Below are 9,178 nucleotides of genomic sequence, written 5' to 3' on the forward strand. Positions count from 1 at the left end.
TCATTTGAAATGTAAATAAATTATATCGAATAAAAAAAAAAAGAGAATGGGCATCACTTGGGGGTTAAAGGATGGACAAGATATTCCAGGTAAATGGGCCCAAGAAGCAAGCTGGTAAAGATGGCCATTTTAATAAGTGACAAAATGGGCTTCAAAGCAAAACTAATCAGAAGCAGGAAAGGCAACTTCACACTCATTAAAATAAAAATCTATCAAGAGAATATTTCAATTCTTAACATTTATGCTATAAACACAAGTGCACTGATATTTGTAAAAGAAATACTACTTCAGAGTAAACCACATGTTGACCCTTGCACACTGATGGTAGACAACTTCTACACATTAGGCAGGTCATCTAGATAAAAACTAAACAGAGATACTGGCATCATAAACCAAATGGACCTAGCAGATATTTACAGAATATTTTACCCAAACACAGAATATATATTCTTCACAGAATTTCTCCAAAAATCAAATAATATTGGTCTTCAAAAATGGAAAGTAACAATAAAAGGACTCTTGATTACATTCTGCTATACTAGTAAATCAACAAAAGCAAATACCTAGACCCACAGCCAGACAAAGTGAGAGACCTTGGGATACTCATGGGATATCTAGAGGGTGTAAGCCAAAAGAACCAAGGGCAGTAAAAAGTGAGGCTCAGCATTATCAAAGCACATGAATTCACAGAGGACAAGGCAGCATGCACAGGACCTGCATGGGTCTGCACCACATGGAGTCTTAGAGCTGAAAAGAGAGGTGGATATGTGTCTGCCCCAATCGCTAACCCAAAAGCAATGGTATAACCCTTTGCAAATGATAATTTAGTTTTTCTAAGAAAGTCAGTGAGGAAACAAACTACTTCTAGGGATAAACTGAATATGAAGCAAGAGCAATAGATGACTAACAAAATGAACTCAGTGGCATCTTTGGAGATTCTGTGTCTCATAATGTTGATTAAAAATTTTTCTAATTTTTAGACATTATTATTATTTTACAGACATACACATAGATATATACTATTTTATATTATCTCTAAATATAATTAATAAATATACAATATTAATATAAATAATAATAATAATAAATATATTATAAATAATTATATAAATAGATTATGTATAAGAATACAATTTTATATATATGCTAGTGTTACCATTGCACTAGCCTATCTTACAGGAAGGACACCATTGTAGATCAAAGGATTAGTATTACCTGTCTTCCTCAGTAGCATTCAGAGTACCTTCCTGTACCCAAAGTTGAAATTTTTTATATATAAGTATTACATGCACTATATATTAATATATTATATGTAATTATATAAGAGGAATAACATATATTCTCATTTTGTCCTACAGGCCTTATCATAAAAATCTCAGGTTTCAGTTTACTATTTTATGAGATCCCTGATAGTGCCAGCAAGTGGGTGTCTGTGTCAATATCTGTTCATTCTGACTTTTCTCAGGCCATTTTCCTTTGCTTGTTTATTTTGCTTTATTATGATGTGTTAGTTTTTATTTTGTTTTATTCCTTAGAGACCTGTTTTCTTTATCTAATGAGAGACAGAAAAGAAGTGAATCTGGTTAGGAAGGGATGTGGGGAATTGCTGAGGCAGTAGAAGGAGGGAAAACTATAATCGGGATATAATGTGTTAACATATTTCTTCTATAAAAGGAAAATAAAATATAGTATTCTGAAATAATGGGAAGTGTTTGTAATATTAAATAAAGAAGAAATAGCTGTCTATAACCATTTACATTTTAACACCTAGTTAGAATGTAAAGTTTAAAAATGGTCCAAAAAATGTAAAAGCCATACAGATGTGTGAAATTTTCTTTTCTTTAATTAATTAATTAAACTCTGTCGCCTTCCATTTCCCCCTTCACAGAGTCCCTGCTCCATCCTCCCTTCCTTTTGCCTCTGAGAAGGTGAGCCCCCTGGTTATCTCCCTACCCTGGCATATCAAGCCTCTGAAAGATTAGGCACATTCTTTCCCAGAGTCAGGAAAAGGCAGCCCTCTCCTACATATCTGACAGGGGCTTCAGTCCAGTCTGTGTGTGTATGATATTTTGTAAACTTTAAAATAATTAAACAAGAATGCAAATTTCAAGAGTAAGCAAATTAAAATAATATTTACTGTTGCTAGTTATTTTATAATTGCAAAACAATTATGACAAAGCTTAACCTGTTTAAATACTTAACATTAGTAATTACAAATCTGTTGCATTAAGCTTTCTGTTTTCTATGTTAATATCTAATGAGATGTTTTCTCAAAGGATGAGTCAAAATGTTGAAACAATTAAAAAAAATTCCATCTTGAAGTTTGTTTATTTTCTTGAGCTATCCAAAGGCAAAATCGTTTTCATTCTCATTAAAAGTGAAATCCACCTAGGATTAAAAGTTGAACCATCTAGGAAACAGCCATCTAAAGCTCTAATTATAAGGCTAGTTTTTCCCAAAGTTCTCTTACTGAGGTGTATCCACTGTTGTCATGATATGCATTCTTCCTACACCCAACTGGCTTAACCACGCATCTTTTTAGTGGCTTCAGATCAGGGCACTATATATTTTTAAGCCTCTCTTTTTCAGTGAATTAGCCACTTGTCATTTTTTCAGCCACTTCATATCGATAAATACAGCCCCCACAAATTAAGAGGTTGCAATCTATTGAAAAAGGTTCTCATGTGTACTAACTCTGTAAAATCATTTCTTGTCATTATCCCTCAAACAATGGCAATGTGGACACTACCTCTACTGCAATGGCATTGTATCAACTGTCCTAAGTAATCAAGAGATGACTGCTAAAATTGTAGAAGGGTGTAACAGGCTATGTTCAAGCCCCAAGCCTTGCGTTACTCTTGCAACACGTTAGGAATATAGTTTTTAAAGAATTAAAAGTTAAAGAAAAAATATGGTGAAATAGAAGAAACAGGATTGAAATGCTATAAGAATACACACACACACACACACACACACACACACACAGATAGTCAGTGTGGGAGACTAAACTCAGATCCTTGCACATGCTAAGCATTGCTCTACCATTTAGTGACATTCCCTACTAGTAAGGATATTTTCATTAGTCAACTCTAAACTGAGTTGAAATGTCTCCTGTATTCAGTCAGCATCCTATTTCAAAGAAAAGAATTTGAAATAACTCCTAAAATAATTTAATAAATGTATGTGTAATTTATTTTTCAATCCTTTGATCAGTACATTATTGCCTATTTTTTAGGGATGGACAAATATTCATAAATTATATGGCAACTGATTGCAGGAATAACCATATTAGTTAAATATCTGCCTCCTTAAATGTATTTCCCCTTCACATGATTATTAATGTTATCTTAGTAAGTTTGGAGATCTAGTAGGAAACTGAATTGTACTACAAGAATATTAGCATTGCTTATGACTCAAATGATAGTATACTGCCTTAAATTATGCCTCATACAAATAAAATATTTAAATTCATGTAATATAGAAAAAATTGTCCTGTCTATATTTTGTTTGAAGATTTTCTATCTCACAAAACATTAAACTTATGGGAAGTTCATTGAAGTTAAATTTCAGACTTCAATATGAGAAAATAGTGAGTTTCCAAATACCTGCTAATTGGGATGAAAGCAAAGGAATTTCTCAGAGAGCTATTGCAACTTGATTCCCTATATAGGGGTTTTAAAATGATTGGTAAGAAAACCGATTCAGGACTATGTTAAGGCAATATGCTTTCATTGTGTCCCATAAGTTTGGGTATGTTATACCTTCATTTTCTTTTCTTTTTTTTGACTAGTTATTGAAATTTTATAAGAAATTGTCATAAAACATTCATTCAAAACCTTCAGCAGTATCATACAAGGATCATTATTTGAAGCTCAAATTGTTCTTGAGTTATTAAGATGATAATAAATTAAAAATTGATATTAGAGGTAATTGGCTTAAATTCCCATTTGTTCTTGTTAAATATGTACATACTAGAAGAGATTTTGCTCTTTTATATATATATATATTTTTTTCTATATTCCATGATTACATTCCAAATGATTTTCCCTTTCCAGGTTCCCCCCTCCCCATAAGTTCCCTAAGCCTCCACCCAGTCTCCTATCAGCCCCCTTCTACTTCTCTGTCCTGGTGCTTGCCTATAATGCTGGAACAAGCCTTTTCATGATCCAGGACCTCTTCTTCCTTCTTCTTGGGAGTCATTTGATATGTAAATTGTGTCTTAGGTATTCAGAGTTTCTGAGCTAATATCCATTTATCAGTGACTGAATTCTATGGGTGTTCTTTTGTGACTGGGTTACCTTGCTTCAGATGATATTTTCCAGATACAACCATTTGCCTGAGAATTTCATGAATTCATTGTTTTTAATTGCTGAATAATATTCCATTGTGCAAATATACCACATTTTTTGTATCCATTACTCCAATGAGGGACATCTGGGTTCTTTCTAGCTTCCGGCTACTATAAATAGGGCTGGATGAACATAGTGGAGCATGTGTCCTTATTGCATGCTGAGGAATCCTCTGGGTATATCCCCAGGAGTGGTATGGCAGGGTCGTTCGGAAATGTTATGCCCAGTTTTCTGAGGAAAAGCCAGATTGATTTCCAGAGTGGTTGTGTACTAACTTGCATTCCCACCAGCAGTGGAGGAGTGTTCCTCTTTCTCCACACCCTTACCAACACCTACTGTCTCCTGAGTTTTAATCTTAGCCATTCTGACTGGTGTAAGGCGAAATCTCAGTGTTGTTTTGATTTGCATTTTCCAGTGACTAGTGATGTTGAACATTTCTTAAGGTGCTTCTTAGCCATTCCAAGTTCTTCATGTGAAAATTCTTTGTTTAGCTCTGTACCCTAATTTTTAATAGGGTTATTTGGCTCTCTGGCATCTAGCTTCTTGATTTCTTTGTATATATTGGATATTAGCTCTCTGTCTTTAATTTCTTTATTTCTTCATTGACCAAGTAATCATTGAGTAGAATGTTGTTCAGTTTCCATGTGTATGTGGGCTTTTGTTGTTTTTGTTGTTATTGAAGACCAGCCTTAGTCTGTGGTGATCTGATAGGGTGCATGGAATTATTTCAATCTTATATCTGCTGAGGTCTGGTTTGTGACCAAGTATATGGTCAGTTTTGGAGGAGGTACTGTGAGATGCTGAGAAGAAGGTATATTCTTTTGTTTTAGGATAAAATGTTCTGTAGATATCTGTTAAATCCATTAGGCTCATAACTTCTTTTAGTTTCACTGTTTCTCTCTTTAGTTAGTATTTCCCTGTCTATTGATGAGAGTGGGGTGTTGAAGTCTCCCACTACTATTGTGTGAGGTGCAATGTGTGCTTTGAGCTTTAGTAAAGTGTCTTTTATGAACGTGGGTGCTCTTCTATTTGGAGCACAGATGTTCAGAATTGAGAGTTCATCTTGGTAGATTTTTCCTTTGATGAGTATGAAAGTGTCCTTCCTTATCTTTTTTGATTACTTTAGGTTGAAAGTTGATTTTATTTGATACTAGAATAGCCACACCAGCTTGTTTCTTGGGACAACTTTCTTGGAAAATTATTTTACAGCCTTTTACTCTGTGTCTGTCTTTGTGCCTGAGGTGAGTTTCTTATATGCAGCAAAATGTTGGGTCCTGTATATGCATCCAGTCTGTTAGTCTATGTTTTTTAATTGGGGAATTGAGTTCATTGATATTAAGAGATATTAAGGAGAACTGATTGTTGCTGCCTGTTATTTTTGTTATTAGAAGTGGAGTTATGTTTGTGTCTCTCTCTTCTTTTTGGTTTGTTAAAAGAAGATTGATTTCTAGCCTTTTATAGTTTGTAGTTTCCCTCCTTTTGTTGTTGTTTTCTGTTCATTATCCTTTGAAGGTCTGGATTTGTGGAAAAATATTGTGTAATTTTGTTTTTGTCATGGAATACCTTGGTTTCTCCATCTATAGTAATTGAGAGTTTTGCTGGGTATAGTGGTCTGGGTTGGCATTTGTGTTCCCTTAGGATGTATGACATTTGCCCAGGATCTTTTGGCTTTCATACTTTCTGGCAAGAAGTCTGGTGTAATTCAGATAGGTCTGCATTTATATGTTACTTGCCCTTTTTTCCTTACTGCTTTTAATATTCTTTCTTTGTTTAGTGCATGTAGTGTTTTAATTATTATGTGACAGGAGGAATTTCTTTTCTGGTCCAATCTATTTGGAGTTCTGTAGGCTTTTTGTATGTTTATATGCATCTCTTTCTTTAGGTTAGGGAAGTTTTCTTCTATAATTTTGTTGAAGACATTTACTGGTCTTTTAAGCTGGAAATCTTCACTATCTTTTATACCTATAATCCTTAGGCTTGGTCTTCTCATTTTGTCCTGGATTTCCTGGATGTTTTGGTTTAGGACCTTTTTGCATTTTGCGTTTTCTTTGACTGTTGTGCCAATGCTTTCTATGGGATCTTCTGCATCTGAGATTCTCTCTACTATTGTATCTCTATCAGGATACATCAACTTGTATTCTGTTGTTGATGCTTGCATCTATGACTCTTGAATTCTTTCCTAGGTTTACTATACCCAAAGTTGTTTCCCTTTGTGATTTCTTTATTGTCTCTACCTCCATTTGTAGATCCTGGATGGTTTGTTCTGAGTGCCTCTAAAAAGAAACTGGAAAGAAATACACTAACAGCTTGATAGTACATCTGAAGACTCTAGAACAAAAAGAAGCAAATACACCCAAGAGGAGTAGATGGCAGGAAATAATCAAACTCAGGGCTGAAATCAACCAAGTAAAAACAAAAAATACTATACAAGAATCAACCAAACCAGGAGCTGGTTCTTTGAAAAAAAAATCAAGAGAGATAAACCCTTTGCCAAAGTAACCTAAGAGCTCAGATACAGTATCCAAATAAACAAAATCAGAAATGAAAATGGATACATAACAAGATACTGAGGAAATCCAAAAAATCATCAGATCCTGCTACAAAAGCCTATACTCAACAAAAGTGGAAACTCTAGATGAAATGGACAATTTGCTAGACAGATACCAGGTACCAAATTTAAATCAGGATCAGAAAAATGAACTAAACAATTCCATAACCTCTAATGAATTTGAAGCAGTCATTAATAGTCTCCCAACCAAAATAAGCCCAGGACTAGATTGGTTTAATGCAGAGTTCTATCAGACCTTCAAAGAAGACCTACTACCAATAATCTTCAAACTATTCCACAAAATAGAAACAGAAGTATTACCCAACTCATTCTATGAAGCCACAATTACTCTGATACCTAAACCACACAAAAAACGAACAAAGCAAGAGAACTTTAGACTAATTTCCCTTATGAATATTGATGCAAAAATACTCAATAAAATTCTTGTAAATCGAATTCAGGAACACATCATATCGATCATCCACTATATTCAAGTAGAATTCTTCCCAAGGGATACAGGGATGGTTCAATATGAGGAAACCCATCAATGCAATCCACCTTATAAACAAACTCATAAAAGACCAACATGATCATTTCAGTAGATTCTGAGAAAGCACTTGACAAAATCCAAAACCTCTTCATGATAAAAGTCTTGAAAAGATCAGGAATTCAAGGCCCATACCTAAACATAGCAAAAGAAGTATACAGCAAACCAGTAGCCAACATCAAACTTAACGGAGAGAAACTTGAAGGAATCCCACTGAAATCAGGGACTAGAAAAGGCTGTCCACTCTCTCTCTACCTATTCAATAAAGTAGTCAAAGTCCTAGTCAGAGAAATTAGACCAAAAGAGGAGGTCAAATAGATACAAGTTGTAAAGGAAGAAATCAAAATATCACTATTTGCAGATGATATGAGTGTATACTTAAGTGACCCCCCAAATTCCACCAGAGAACTCCTAAAGCTGATAAACAACTTCAGCAATGTGGCTGGATATAACATTAAGTTAAGCAAATCAGTAGCCATCCTATTCTCAGAGGATAGAGGCTGAGAAAGAAATTGGGAAATGACACCCTTTACAATAGTCACAAATAATATGAAAAACCTTGGTGTCACTCTAACCAAGCAGGTGTATGATTTATATGAAAAGAACTTCAAGTCTCTGAAGAGAGAAATTTAAGAAGATCTCAGAAGATGGAAATATCTCCCATGCTTATGGATTGTCAGGGTTGATATAGTAAAAATGGCCATCTTGCCTAAAACAATGTACAGATTCAAGGCAATCCCTATCAAAACTCCAACTCAATTCTTCATAGACATAGAAAGAGCTATTTCCAAATATATCTGGAATAACAAAAAATCCAGGATAGCAAAAACTATATGCAACAATAAAAGAACTGTTGGTGGAATCACCATTCCTGACATCAAGTTATACTACATAGCATAGTGATAAAAACTGCATGGTATTGGTATACTTGCAGTATACAAATGGAATATAATTGAAAACCCAGAAATGAACACACACACTTATGGTCACTTGATCTTTGACAAAGGAGCTAATACCATCCAGTGGAAAAAAAGATAGTCTTTTCAACAAATGGTGTTGGGTCAGTTGGCAATCAACATGTACAAGGATGCAAATTGATCCATTCTTATCTCTTGTCCAAAGCTCAAGTACAAGTGGATCAAGGAACTCCACATAAAACCAGATACACTAAATCTAATAGAAGAGAATGTGGGGAAGAATATGGGAACAGGGGAAATTTTCCTGAATAGAACACCAATAGCTTATGCTTTAAGATCAAGTATTGACAAATCGGACCTCAGAATATTGCCAAGTTTCTATAAGGCAAAGGATACTGTCAATAGGACAAAACAGCAACCAACAGATTAGGAAAAAAATCTTTACCAATCCTACATTTTACAGAGGGCTATTATCTAATATATACAAAGAATTCAAGAAGTTAGACTCCAGAGAACCAAATAACCCTATTAAAAATGGTTTTACAGAGCTAATCAAAGACTTCTCAACTGAAGAATACCAGATGGCTGAGAAACACCTAAAAAAAAAAAAAAGTTCAACATCCTTAGTCATCAGGGAAATGCAAATCAAAACAATCCTGAGATTCCACCTCATACCAATCACTATGGCCAAGATCCAAAACTCAGGGGAGAGCAAATAATGGAGAGGATGTTGAAAAAGAGGAACATTTCTCCATTTCCAGAGTGATTTGAAGCTGGTAAAACCACTCTGAAAATCAGTTTGGTGTTTCCTCAGAAA

This window comes from Apodemus sylvaticus, chromosome 4 (genome assembly GCF_947179515.1).
Source record: "Apodemus sylvaticus chromosome 4, mApoSyl1.1, whole genome shotgun sequence".
Taxonomy (NCBI): Eukaryota; Metazoa; Chordata; class Mammalia; order Rodentia; family Muridae; genus Apodemus; species Apodemus sylvaticus.